Source organism: Solanum verrucosum, unplaced genomic scaffold (genome assembly GCF_900185275.1).
Source record: "Solanum verrucosum unplaced genomic scaffold, falcon-dt-bn FXZP01000221.1, whole genome shotgun sequence".
Taxonomy (NCBI): domain Eukaryota; kingdom Viridiplantae; phylum Streptophyta; class Magnoliopsida; order Solanales; family Solanaceae; genus Solanum; species Solanum verrucosum.
In genome coordinates, this window is record NW_026020400.1 from 607,295 (window position 1) to 622,941 (window position 15,647).

The window sequence follows — 15,647 nt, forward strand, 5'->3', positions numbered from 1 at the left end:
GGGTGTGTGGTCTAGAATCCCTAAAGGCTTTATATGTGAATTGCTCATGATTTGGGGACATTATGAATGTGTGGTGATCCCTTGAAGGGAAGTGCACTCAATGTCAGTGTTGTTACCATTATGTCACTATGAGGACCAATATGCGCACACACACTCTATATGTATAGCTATGAATATGATGTGTTATGGTGTCTATTAAAAGGTTAACTCTTATATGCACCTTTACTCTTATTCTGTATGCAATGTGTATGATTATCAAGGTATGAATATGTGTTGTATAAAGGTGTTTATGTGAAAGGCTTTCTCACATATGTACACACACACATGAATGAATACATAAGGTTATGATAATCTAGTTAAAGTGAGTCTCTTGAAACGTTTCCTCAATTCTAGTCTAAACTAGACTATGTTATGAATATGGTATGACTATGTTAAAGGTCATTCTCATCTTATAATGTAGGTTCTATAATGAAAGGTCATTCTCATCTTAGAAACCTTTGAGCTATATTATATGAGGGATTAAGTCCCTAAAGCCTATTTTATGAACTAATGTTAAATAAAGGCTTAAGATGTTAAAAAAGGGAGTTGGAGCTTAGCACCGAGTAAACATGAAAAATGAGAGTGGGGGCTTCACGTTTAGCATGTACGGCTTCCCACAAGAGAACCTTCACGTTTGGCAAGTTCGGGTTCCCAACATAGATGTTGTCTCATGAGATGGAAACCTCCATGCTTAGTAAGTCAAGGTTTTCTAGTAGCAATCTCCTTGTTCCATAACTACGTGCCCCCATAGGTATTAGCTTAGTGGATCCACTAGATAACTATTATGTATGTAGGTCATACTTTGGCAAGTAGTACCCTCTCTTTTCGGTGTGGGAGTAGAACACAGGATTCCATGTAGCTCACATGTTCTATGTCGGTTATGGCAATGTCTCCCGAAAGTTAAGAAATGAACTAAGATAAGAATATGAACTCTAGTCATGATTTCTTGAAGAGTTACTTAGTGTAGGTAGGACTATGGACCCTACTTATGCATTGTACAAGTGGACTCTAAGGGAGGTTATGATTAGGCTCTTTATGTAATGAAGACTATGGTCTATGTATGTTAATATGAAAGCGTGTTAAGGTTGAGTTTACTTATGTCAAGACATGAAGTATGATTATGCTTGTGAATTACACTTATGACTTCTTAATGGGTTTGCTTAATATATGTGGGGGTATGGGACTCCATGTGTACATTGCACAAGTGAGCTTGGGAAGGGGTTGTGAGGGTGGTTTACCTATGATAGGAACTAGGTGGGTTATGACTAATGATGTAGTAAAAGAATGAGTCCTTATATGATGTTATGAAGTATGTTGGTCCTATGTCTAATGTTAAATGAAGATGTTATGACTTGTTGAATACAATGTGTGTAGTCTATGGTGGCTTCCTAGGAACACTTGGTGTGAGTAATATTATGGGATGCTACTAGCACATTGCACTAGTGTGACTTGGGGGTTGTCTTAGGTGATGGTTCCTATGTGAAGACTATGTCTTATGGTGTGCTTATGAATCTATGAATATATGTGGTAGGATTGATGAAGGCTATATGTAAGTTCACCTTTGGTAACCTTAAGGCGATACATTGCACCAAGTATTTCCTAAGGGTTGCTTGAGGAAAGGTGTTAAGATAAAGAGGAAGGTAATGTATTGTATGCATTGAATGTGCCTAAAATGTTATAAGTGGCTCTATGTGCTATAATGAATGATTTCCATGTGTATCATGATGTATGTGGTTTATATTGTTCCTATTGTGCTAAATGTTCATGAAGTCTCTCTAAAAAGGCATGATGCATAGTTTCCAACTAAATGTCCTTTTAAAAGCATGTTTTGCATGGTTATCATACTTAGTGCATTCTTGTACTAACACCATTCTTCTTCATCTTTTTACACCAAGTGTAAGTGGTGGTGGCTAAAGGGCCTTTCCTAGAAGTGATGAGCTTGGCTTACTATTCCCAAGTTCGGGTGTGTCCTTAAAGACTCAAGAACCTTTATGTTAAAGAGTGTCCTTAAGTTCTATATACTAGATAGTAGTTTCTTTTGTATTGTAAGGGTTGTGTCCCTCTTGTGTTGTTGTTGTGTTTTAAGATGGCTACCTTGAGACGTAGTACTTCAATTTTGTATTAAAGGTTTAAATGAGGTGACTTTTAAGTCTTGTGTTATATTATGAAAAAGTTTTAAATTTTCCGCTATTTTTCTATGATAAATGCTATGACAAATGCTAAGGGCTTGTATAAGACCTCCGAGAGGTCGAATACGCCGGTAACGACTAGGGGGTGCTCTCGGGTCGTTACAAACTTGGTATCAGAGCATAAGGTTATGAAAATGGTCTTAGGATTCAACGTTTCATGAGCCACATCTAGTAGAGTCTTGTTCATCGGTGTGAGTCGCGACACATCTATGAGCGAGAGGCTATAGGACGATAGAAGTTTCACTTTCTTCATTACTCTTGTGTCATGCCTTAGAGCTTAACTCCATATGATCTCTCTCTCTCTCTCATTTTCCCTTGTCCGGTGGTCTTCAAGATGTGATTACTTGGAAGGGGTGATGCTGCAAGGATCGAGGGAAGAAAAGGTGAGTTTTAATGCTTATTATGATGTGGTGACTATATGAGTATATATGAAGGTAGATTTGGAAATAGTATTGTGATGCCAATCATGGCTGTGTGACCTATGAGGCTGTGAGCATTACATTGAAAATGTTGTATGGTGGTATAGTTCTCATATGATAAGAGTCGTTATGGTAAGAATGAAATTATTTTTAGGATGATGAGTTGATTTATGGTGATAGGTAATGACAGTAGAAACTCATGGTGTAGATTTGAGGAGTTTTGAAGGAATTTGGTAACTAGTGTGAGTTGAAAGTTGTTTTTTTTCTTATGAGTTTTGCTTCATGGTTGTGCTTGTGTAGGCCTGCCCTGAGAGCGGAAAAAGGGGCTTTGTTCCATGAGTTGGGATAGTGTTTTGCTCTAAGGTTAACTTGGAGAGTTGCATGTACCCCTTAGTTCATGGGAAGGACAAGAGAATAGATGCTAACCAACTCTAAAGAGGATAGTCATCTTGTAAGGTTGATCTTAACTATGGTCATTCAAAGAGGGTGTTTAGATAATACCTAGGCATGGTTGGGCGGAAAGTTACACCAAAGGTGATGATAAGGGTATGATGTGATAAAGAGTTGACTAAGCTCACCCCAAGTAGGGATAATGTGCCTAGGTGGTAAGGTTTTGAGTGCCCTTAATATTTCTACATTGAACTTTCTTGAGTTCTCCAAGTTGAGAACCACTTTGGGTGATAGATATGAAGTGGAGTGGTATAGATACTTATTTTTTGGATTCTTGAAATCCTCACCTAAGGGAGTATAGTGAAGACTTAGTGGAGAATGGTTCCTACCTTAGAGATGAAGGAGGTAATGATTAAAGGAGTTTGCATAACTTGATCCCCAGAGGGGGATATTGTGCTTAATTAGTAAGTGATAGTTCTCTTGGTTACTTTAATGTGCTCTTAGATGGGGGATGATGAGTGAGTAGTATTGTTGTTGATATCCTTATCTTTTCCTTTTATTCTTATTCAAGCTTGAGACCAAAGAGTTCCTAGTAGCTTGTTCATGTTTTGGAGTCTTGCATATGATTATGAATTGCATGATCTCCGTATGTTATGCATGTCCTAGAAGACACTATGTTATGCATGTTTTGAAAGATTCTTATTACATAAAAATGGAATTTTAGTAATAAAAATTCATGTTTCTCATGTCAATATGGATCTTTATATGGTGAATGCACTCTTGACTTCATGAGGAAGAGAGTATGAGCATGCTTAGGTTAGGAGTTGAGAATTTCTCCTTAAATGAATTGACCTTTGTGTAATGCTTCCTTATGAGTTTATGATGCCATGTCTGTATCTTGTGACTAGGAGAAGGTAGTCCTTCCTTGAACATAACTAAACATGGTAATGACATGTATTTTCTTGATAGTATGATGATTAAATGATTAGACTAGTAGATGATCTATAATCCTCATGTTAGGGTGCAACTAGTATGAATTGCTTAATTGCCTCATGAGTGGAAATGTTGATCATGTCTATGTGTGCACTTGAAAGCCATTGCATAATGGACCCTATGATGATATAAAAGGGGTAAATATCATGTCATGCTTAGGAGAAGGTAGTTCCTCCTATGAACATGAGAAATGCCTATGTGGTTGATGCATTATGAGTCGGTGAAATAAAGTTTCAACTTGCTGGTATTGCATGAGTTGATTTGAAGTGCATGCTTAAATGATTTCTTATGATAAAGTTGCATAATGTTCTTTAATGAGATAGTTGCGTGTTGTGTTTCTTTGGTGTTTGAAATGAGAATGATGATTATGACATGATTTCCTTGTATGTGCATATTTTTGTGAAAATTCATGCTTAAGTTGTATTTTGAGTTTTCACGAACTTTGTTTCTCATGGTTGAAATTGCACCCATAGATGTTGTGTGATGTTGACTTCATAAGAGTTGTAATGAGCATGCTTGATGTTGTCTTGTTAAAGAAATGTCTTGTTGATTGCTTAATGTATATGTTGATGCTCATTGAATATGGAGAAGGTAGTTCCTCCTATACTTATGAGAAGTAAAGAGTTTTGAGCATAGTGATGATTTGGAGAAGGAAGTTCCTCCAATGAAATGGGAAATAATAAAGTTGATACATAAGGAGTTGGTAGATGTGTTGCTACTTTCTTGAATTGTACAAAATTGTTTTGAGCCTTTTATATGGAGTTGATGTTCCTACTTGATGTGTGCTCTTATGTTGATGTTGTATGTTGTGTATTGTGAGTTGCTAGTTAGGTCATTGAGTCCTCAGAAGTGTTTTAAGTGTCATTGGAGACGAATGTTCCTAAGTGGGGGATATTGTAACAACCCTCAAAATGAAGTAGGATAAAGTAGAGCCTCACATGAGTTTTATGCATTAATAACTTGTTAAAATAATGAAGAATCGCCTTTTTAGTAAGTTTTAAAGAGTTTGGAAGTCAAACGTCAAGAGACGACCAAGACGTTCGGAAACTAGTCTTTTTCGTGTTGGTGTGTTCTAGTATGTTGTTCATGTTTTTATGTGTTGTTTGGAGTCTAAAATCAGTGGAGGTGACCCTAGTGTCTTAATAAATGTTTTTAGGGTCAAAACATTCAGATACGACGCCCCGGGGGCCACTCTAAAGGTCCCCGAGGAGGACCCCAACCTTTGCCAAGCAATCTGCCAAGGCAGCTTGAAGTTGTGCTTGGAGGGAGCATGTTTACGTCGCGGACTAGCTACACCAAGGGCCAAATGTTTGGTCCGTGTCACGGACATATCGCGGACTCTACTATCTAGAATTAAATTTCCAGAAAACTCTTGGGAACACCTCCGCGTCGCGAACTTGTTTCCCGACGAAATCTACGAAAATAAAACTCAAGTTTGACTTGTTTAAAAGATCCAACTAAGTGAGGGGTAGTTTGGGTACTTTCGGGGATTATTATAAACGGTTATTCTTCCTATTTTAGGGTATTTTAAATTGGTTAAAACCCCAAAAACAATAAATTAGACCCCATTCTTCAAATTGACCCTTCCCTCTCAAAATAGATTCTCTCAAAAACCCCATTGAAGACCTTGATGAAGATCAAGCTACAAGATGGCTTTTCAACTGATTTCTTCTTCAATTTCATGGGTCTTCAATAGTTAAGGTATGGTAACTCTTGATTCTTGAATAACCTCTCATTCAAGCAGTTCTATCAAAGATTTTCAAAAGTGATTCAAAAGACCAAACTTCCCAATTTTCAATCTAAACATGGGTCCTTAGTTAAACGAGTTTCTAAATCATTCTATTGATGAATTAATATAGAATTAATGTTTTTAAGACAATTTTCAAAGGAATTTTTTAAGAATCCATGATCCCCAAATTCTCGAAAAGTGGCCTATGATGTGGGTCTTTGAGAATATGATCTATATTGGTGAATTTATGTTTAGATTAGACTGTATTGATGTTTCCAATGATTATCTATACTTATTCATGTTGAATTGTTGGTATATTGATGAGTTGAGAATTTTGGCCTTATGGGCAAAGTTATGGGTTGATCCCTTTGTTTATAGAATTGTACTTAGATTATGTTTATGTTATTGAATTACATTATTTATTCCTAATGCTATCTATGTCAATTGATTATGAATTGTTGAGGATTAATCAATGGTGATCATGGCTTGGAGAATTGGTAAGTTGACTTAACTTCTAGTCTATAGTATAAGAATTGATGTTGTGTGGTTTGATCCACTTATGGTGGAGATCTTCACTTCTTGTCTATCTATACATGTTGAGATCATGGCCTTGAAGGCAATAGATGTGAAGTGAATTGATGATTATGATGCATATGTTTATGAAGTTGTGCTATGACGGTTATGTATGAAATCCTCAATGCTAGCATGATGTTTAAAGTGCGTTGTTGAGGAGGAGTATAATGTGAATGATAATGTTAGGGATAAGGTGTGGTCTACATGATTGATTATGTTAGGTACTATTATGGAATGACCCCTACCTATATGACCCCTATATGAATGTGTGATCATATACATGTTAGGAGTACCTATTCAATGTTGAATGTGTCATTGTCTCCTATGATGAAGTGTGGGTGTATGGTCTAGAATCCCTATGTGGTCTAGAATCCCTAAAGGCTTTATATGTGAATTGCTCATGATTTGGGGACATTGTGAATGTGTGGTGATCCCTTGAAGGAAAGTGCACTCCATGTCAATGTTGTTGCTATTATGTCCCTATGGAGACAAATATGCGCACACACACTCTACATGTATAGCTATGAATATTATGTGTTATGGTCTCTATTGAAAGGTTAACTCTTATATGCACCCTTACATCTTATTATGCATGCAAAGTGTATGATTAGCAAGGTATGAATATGTGTTGTATAAAGGTGTTTATGTAAAAGGCTTTCTCACATATATACACACACACATGAATGAATGAATAAGGTTATGATAATCTAGTGAAAGTGAGTCTCTTAAAAGGTTTCCTCAATTGTACTCTAAACTAGACAATGTTATGAATATGTTATGACTATGTGAAAGGTCATTCTCACATAATGTAGGTTCTATGATGAAAGGTCATTCTCATCTTAGAAACCTTTGAGCTATATGATATGAGAGATTAAGTCCCTAAAGCGTATTTTATGAACTAATGTTAAATAAAGGCTTAAAGATGTTTAAAAAGGGAGTTGGAGCTTAGCACCGAGTGAACATGAAAAATGAGAGTGGGGGCTTCACATTTAGCAAGTCCGGCTTCCCACAAGAGAACATTCACGTTTAGCAAGTCCGGGTTCCCAACATAGATGTTGTCTCATGAGATGGAAACCTCCATGCTTAGTAAGTCAAGGTTTTCTAGTAGCAATCTCCTTGTTCCATAACTACGTGCCCCCGTATGTATTAGCTTAGTGGATCCACTAGATAGCTATTATGTATGTAGGTCCTACTTTGGCAAGTAGTACCCTCTCTTTTCGGTGTGGGAGTAGAACACAGGATTCCATGTAGCTATGGTCTATGTCGGTTATGGCAATGTCTCCCGAAAGTTAAGTAATGAACTAAGATATGAATATGAACTCTAGTCATGATTTATTGAAGAGTTACTTAGTGTAGGTAGGACTATGGACCCTACTTATGCATTGCACAAGTGGACTCTAAGGGAGGTTATGATTAGGCTCTTTATGTAATGAAGACTATGGTCTATGTATGTTAATATGAAAGCATGTTAAGGTTGACTTTACTTATGTCAAGACGTGATGTATGATTATACATGTGAATTACATTGATGACTTCTTAATGGGTTTGCTTAGTTTATGTGAGGGGATGGGACTCCATGTGTACATTGCACAAGTGAGCTTGGGACGGGGTTGTGAGGGTGGTTTACCTATGATATGAACTAAATGGGTTATGACTAATGATGCAGTAAAGGAATGAGTCCTTATATGATGTTATGAAGTATGTTGGTCTTATGTCTAATGTTAAATGAAGATGTTATGACTTGTTGAATACGATGTGCGTAGTCTATGGTGGCTTCCTAGGAACACTTGGTGTGAGTGGTGGTGGCTAAAGGGCCTTTCCTAGAAGTGATGAGCTTGGCTTACTATTTCCAAGTTCGGGTGTGTCCTTAAAGATTCAAGGACCCGTATGTTAAAGAGTTTCCTTAAGTTCTATGTACTATATAGTAGTTTCTTTTGTATTGTAAGGATTGTGTCCCTCTTGTGTTGTAGTCGTGTTTTAAGATTGCTACCTTGAGACGTAGTACTTCAATTTTGTATTAAAGGTTTAAATGAGGTGACTTTTCAGTCTTGTGTTATATTATGAAAAAGTTTTAAATTTTCTGCTATTTTTCTATGATAAATGCTATGACAAATGCTAAGGGCTTGTATAAGACCTTCGAAAGGTCGAATACGCCGGTAATGACTAGGGAGTACTCTCGGGTCGTTATATTAAAGGAGAAGGTCAATTCCACGATGGAAAGGAGCAGTCGGCACATCGCCATTCTGCGAAGCAGTTCTTCTATCGCCCAATGCCTCAAAATGTGAAAATGTTGAAGGCAAAAGTAGGAAGGCAATAAAATCGACCAAAAGGCGGATCGCCGAGCGTATCGGCGATTCCAACTAACTGTGTTGAATGGTCCTCCGCAACACAAATTTTCAAACACTATAAATACTTGTTTTAAATTTCTTGCTTAGAATCAATTCTATTATTCAAACTTTTTACAGTTTTTGGAGAGTTTAAGTTTTAGAGGGTTTTGGAGACTTTGTTCTAAGACCTTGAAGATTCAAAGGGTTTCAACTCCAAGAAATTGGATGTGGGTCTCGAAGATTTTTTACTCTTAATGTGTTTTAAGACTTAATTCTTCATACCTATTTGATGGAAACTGAAATTGGTATAAATTTTTATCTCTTTTACATGTCTTGCTAAAACCCCAATTCTTGGGGTATGATTTTGAGAATATGTGTTAAATTATCTATTGGGTCTTGCTTGTTGATGGTTTATTTGTTGTTTAAATGTAATTTCGTTTAGTAGTTGTGTATGAACTTAATGGGATTGTAATTTAAAATACGATTTCATCTTAGTGTTTTTGGCTTACTCGAGAGAGAGGTCGTAAAACTAAGCTACTGAATTGATAGTCGGTGGTATTAGGTCGACATGGGTTCAGCTCGAGACAGTGAACCGTAGTCATTCTCCCACACATTCAGCTTGAGAGAGTGAATGGGCTAAGGCGGAGGTTGTGCTTAATGAGGCAACTCGGTGTTCAAGAGAAACCGAGTTGATTCTGGGTAAGTTGCTCGAGAGAGAATTTCCCCCACTATAGACTAGCCTAGTCACAAATGTTCAACAATTTACTATAAAAATCATGAACCTGATAGTCTAGTTTATCCCGTATTCCTATCACATCCCAAGAATCCCATATCCATATCTCGTTTCCTTATATTTTTGCTCTTTTTAGTTGTTAGTTAATACAAACCCCCATTGATAATTGACGCTTGCGTCACCCCTTAGATTTAGTATGTTTATATTCGATAATGTTTATAGCTATGATTAATTAGAACTAAATTTTATTTTTCTATTAATTCTCAAAACCACTCCATGTGGAAACGATCCCAACCTTTGGTTGGGTTATATCACTACACGCGTTCGTTTGGCATTTGAACTGAAATAGTGTCAGTTTATTATGTCGAACATCAAGTACCAAGAAATCTCTCATCTTGTGGCCACTCTTTCCAAAACCATAGCACCCATCCGAGACAACTAAGAATTTGCCTTCATGTTTTCTACAACATTTTTCACAATTAGGCCTAGCAACATACGAACCACCACTATTACCTCCTTGAGGTTTAGGGTTGGAGATCCAATCATTGTTGACCCTTGGAGGAGCACTACAGGAGCCTTGGTTGGAGAACCTTTGTTTGAACTTGTTCGACCTTGTCCATCGGACCTAGCAGTGGAGAAATTCCCGTCACCGGTTCTAGCTCTTTTCCCCTCCCTATTCTTGGCTTGGAGTTTCTCTTCCTCCATTTGTTGAGCATACACCATGAAACGTGAGATATTCATATTATCATGAAGCATTGTTGAACGACATTATTTTCTCACCAATATAGACACACCCGTCAAATACCTACTCATCATATCCCTTGAGTCCACCACCAAAGCCGAAGCATTCTTGGACAATTGAGTAAACTTTAGAGAGTATTCTTGAACACTCATACCTCCTTGATGAAGCTTAATGAATTCTTCCACCTTAGCTTCCCTCAACTCTCGGGGAAAGAACTTATCAAGGAACATCGATTTATAAACTTCCCACTCTATTGGACCCGCTCCTACTAACCTATTATTCTTCCATTGAGTATACCATACTTGAGCCACACTTTTCAATTGATAGGAGGCTAACTCTACTTTCTCTACCGATGTCACCCCATGGCATCAATTATCTTATAAATATCTTCCAAGAACTCTTGAGTATCTTCTCCCACTTTGGAACAAAGAAACACGGGTGGGTTCATTCTAGAAAAATCCTTCAATTTAGAAGCCGCGGAATTCACATTAGTGTTCATAGGAGCAACCACCTCTCTATTGTCTTGGGTTGTCAGAACTTGAGCCAACAATTAGATAGTAGAACTAAACTCTGTATGGATCACATTCTCCATTACGGGATCAACAACAGTTTGGTTAACTTGAGGAGCTTGATTACCTTGAGGAACTCCTTGATTCACATTCTGCTCTTCCACCCTTCTTGCGTTAGCCTTTCGTGTATACATATCCTGAAGACACAGGAGGAGGATTAGAAGGAATACTTTATAGAACGACTTAAGAGTAATGAAAGAAGTGAAATTTCCTAAACGTATTATAGCCTCTCATTTATAAATGTGGTGCGCTTCACACTCATGAACAAGACTCTACTAGACGTGGCTTATGAGACATCATCCTAGAATAATTCTAAACCTTTTGCTCTGATTACAAAGTTTGTCACGACCCAAAGGTACCCCCTAGATGTAACAAGACATGCACATAGAACCCCTAAAGGAACCATGTAATCCACTTAGCATATCATAACATAAGTAAAGAACAATAAAGAGTAAAACGCATTTTCAAGTCTTAAGAATTATTTTTTTCCAGAAAAGGAAAGCAGAAGTCTAAACTTGTCTCAATTAGCCATCTATTACAATCAAAGTAACAAATAGGGTCATAATCCTTACAACATAGTTCTCAAATGAAGATACAAGAAATGAACTAGAAAATCATCATCCGTCCTTGAACCATGAGGACTTACCGAAAGCTAGGAGAATAGTCAATCCAAGCTTTGACCAAGAAGGAGATCACTTCAAGAACTGGACCCTACACTTATGGAAAAATGTAGAAAATATGGGTTAGTACAAAAATGCACTAAGTATGATAGTCATGCAAGAAATCATTGAAAACATGCTAAAAAGGACATTTTGGTTGAAAACCATGCACTTTACAAAGTTTGAACTCATCATGGATACATTGGAAAACATAAGTCATAAACCATATTCTCATGCATAGATCATCATATCATAATGGCAACATACCATAAGTACCCTCAAAGTCTACTTGTGCAATGCATGAGTAAGATCCCATAATCCTATCCATACTAAGTAAAGCTTCTTGAGTAGCTATGGTTCATAAATCATATTCTTGTTCATATAAATATACTAGGGAATAAGCCTTAACCAACATAGACCATGTGAGCTAAACATGGAATCTGGTGTCTACCCCACACCGAAAAGGGGTTGTCCTACTTGCCTAAGGTAGAACCATACTCATAGCTTAGGTGGATCCACTAGCTAAAGACCTGTGAGGGCACATAGTTGTGGGATAATGGGATTGCTACCAGAAAACCCAACCTCAACTAACGGAAGAACTTCCATCTCATATCAATATCCACTCGGTGCTAAGCATTGATTCCCACAATTTACATAGTAAGTCTTGACTTAAATTCATAATCATGGAAGAATGTCTTGACACTCAATCCAACATAATCATACTATAGCTCCTAGATTCATTAGGTGAGAATAGTCTTTCAACCCTAGAATCATCATATTGTGAGAACACCTATCACCTCATACCATATTCATACATAATTGTGCACATAAGGATAATCATTCAACAATAGAATAACTAGATCATAAACATATTCACTTTACTCTCAAAGTGTTCATAAAGCATATTCATAAATCTCATAGTCATGCATAATTCACATATCTTGCCCTTCAAGGCCACAATCCATCAACACATCTAGAATTACTACATTAGACATGAATGATAACATGATTCAAGTAACTCAACTATAGCAAGCATAATCTCATATCATCCTTCTAAAATCAACAAATCACATCATAAGATCCAAATTTGGGAAATTAGGGATTTCATGGGTTCTTGGGAAAATCATTATAAATCAATAATAAATCATTGATCATATGTTTATATAAAAGAGAACCTAGTCCCGCCTACGTGGTGCCACCACAAGCTAGAATTTCCTTTTAAATTTATTTATTTCCAAAACTAGCCTTCCCTTTTCATGAAAAGTTGTGACTTTTATGAAAAGTTGTGATTTTTATGAAAAGTTGCGGCTTCAATGAATAGTTGCGACTTTTATGAAGAGATGTGACTTTTATGAAAGGTTGTGCCCTTTCCGAAGGGTTGCAACTTTTCCAAATAGTTGTGACCTTTCCGATAGGGCACAACAAATATGTGTTCACACTACCCTTTGTTGTCTATAAATATAGGGATTTCCTCTCATTTTAAAACAATGAAAATTCTGAACTTCTTATTCTTCTTCTTTTGCACAATTAAATATTCGTGTACTTTGCTACTATTGAGTTGTTCACTGACACCATTGCTTATGTTACAGATCCTGGTATTATTGTTAAAGTCATAAATTTATGCTTATGTTATTAAGGACAAATAATAAGATGTTATAATTTTCATTTTCCTTTACATTATTAATGTTCGTTACTAGGTAATCTTGTATGTAAAATAATATAGTGTTTTAGTTTTAATAACCGATAGGCTTTAAGTATTATTTTATAAATTCCGTGATATTGCATTTCCGCGCGAAGCGCGGGTAATTTTACTAGTTCAATAATAATCCATCATAGATCAACCATTAAAATCGCTTTTGGAAAGAACCCACAAGATTGAAGTCAAACCCTAACTTTGGGGAAATCACTAGTTTTGAAATTGAATTTGGAGGGACTCCTTGGATGGAGATTATCCAAGGATGAAGGACTACCATACCTTAATTATGATTCTCCAAAGAAATTGACTGAAATAGCCTTGTTTTTGCAAGCCCTAGTTCCAATTCTAGTCTTCTTCTTCTTTGAAATCTAGAGAGAAAAATTTTGTGTAGAAGATGAACTTTCTGGTTTTGATTTGGGTGTTGGGAAATAATGAAATGAATGGTTGTATTTTCACTTACAATGAATTATATAAGGTATAGCATTAGTATTAAAATGATTTAGTTTAGGTATAAGTTGCATAGGAAATGACCCATAAAACATTGAAAAAGTTAACTGATGGGTACCTTTCAAGGATGGGTTCACCGGCTGTGGACTCTTCCACCATCCTTGAACCCTTCCTTTGAACCTTGCCTGAGAATTTTTTTCACAAGGATGGGTTCACCGGTCGTGAACTCTTCAACAGTCCTTGAGCCCTTCCTTAGAACCTTGCCTTAGAATATTTTTCACAAGGCTTGGGTTCAAGGTTGGGTTCACTGGCCGTAGACTCTTCCACCTTCCTTGAACCCTTCCTTAAAACCTTGCCTAAGAATATTTTTCACAAGGCTTAGGTTCAAGGATGGGTCCATCGTCCGAGGACTCTTCCACCGTCCTTGAACCCTTCCTTAGAACCTTGCCTTAGAATAGTTTTCATAAGGCTTGGGTTCAAGGATGGGTTCACTGGCCGTGGACTCTTCCACCGTCCTTCAACCCTTCCTTAGAACCTTGGCTTAGAATATTTTTCACAAGGCTTGGGTTCAAGGTTGGGTTCACCGGTCTTGGACTCTTCCACCATCCTTGAACCCTTCCTTGGACCCTTGCCTTATAATATTTTTCACAAGGCTTGGGTTCAACGTTGGGTTCACTGACCGTGGACTCTTCCACCGTCCTTGAACCCTTCCTTGGACCCTTGCCTTAAAATATTTTCAGGTGTTACAAAGGTACATAGTCGGAGAACAACAACATAGCGGGAGAACAAATATATTTTTATTCTTCTAGCCCATAGATCCATTGTTCTATTAGTTCAAGTTTAGGATAGCCAGCATCCTTCATATTGATGGTTAAATATCCCAACATATCATATATCATACAGTACTGAGGATGCTTCTTATCTTTAGATGCAAAACAATGTGGATATCCAGAAGTATCAATCCAACTACACCCAACCTCCTTGACATTCCCATTTTGCACATACCTCTTCTCACGTTATCTACAAAGTGTCAGTTTCCTTCCTTTGTATATATACTAGTATAAGTGCCCGCGCGTTACGCGAATGATTTAAAATGTAATAATTTTATAATTAAAAATAATTAATAAAATATATTATGCACTTAATAATATATTTAATTTGTTATAATAATAATATAATAATAATACAAATCATTAACTTATTTATTTGAGCACATTGAATTAATATTATTAGTACACAATTTATTTTAACTATAACTATATCAGCTATACTTTTAGTTTTATAATATATCAGGTTAAATTATTTGTAAGGATACTATTAATTTTATGATCATCTTACCTTTGATCAAATATCAAATACTTCAAATATTTTTATTTGTTTGTACTTTATTCATATCGTTTGAATAAAAAAGTATGTTAGTAATTTATTAATTCTAACATTTCATAAGAAATATTTGATATCATAAGATTGGATGGTATGTTGATACATTTTCTATATATATTTTATTGAAAATCAAAAGATTTTACAAAAATATTTTTTTCCGTATTAAATTTGTGCTACAATATGACAGAAAATTGATTTAAGGTAAAAATAATCTTAATAAATACAACCCCAGTGAAAATAATTTTTTTTAAAAAAGAAGTAACCGAATATAAAGGTAAAACTGACATATTGTTGAGATTGTCAGTTTTTAGAAAAATTAATTTTAAATAAATTAAAAAGAAATAATAGTTGAGGTAATTTTAAAAATAGTTTTTTCTTTTGGATATTTGTAAATAATCCAAATGGTTGATTATTATTTTTAATGTTTTAAATATTTTATTTTATGTTTAGTTTTATTATATTTGTCATTGTTTTTATTAACTAAAAAGTAAAAAGATAACAACATTAATATCTTTATTTTGAGTTGATATTAATTCAAATTGTGTGTGCAGTTATCTCCTAGACAAATTTGATGAAGATATGGTTATTATAACTTGAAATTGTTTAAATTATTTTATTTTTAAAATTAGGATTTAATTGTCAGTTTTTTATTTTAAAAAAGAAATTAAAATGCTCAACTTTCACAGTTAATAGGATTCCATAATTCATGGCTAGTTGGTGAAAGTCTTTATGTCGTATTTTATTTTAATTCAAAATAAT

General features: G+C 35.8%; 1 pseudogene; it reads right to left on the bottom strand.

Moving 5' to 3' along the window:
• Positions 1–14,302: 14,302 nt before the first annotated feature.
• Positions 14,303–15,647, bottom strand: part of LOC125839856 (pentatricopeptide repeat-containing protein At3g22150, chloroplastic-like) — a 53,184-nt pseudogene continuing 51,839 nt past the window's right edge.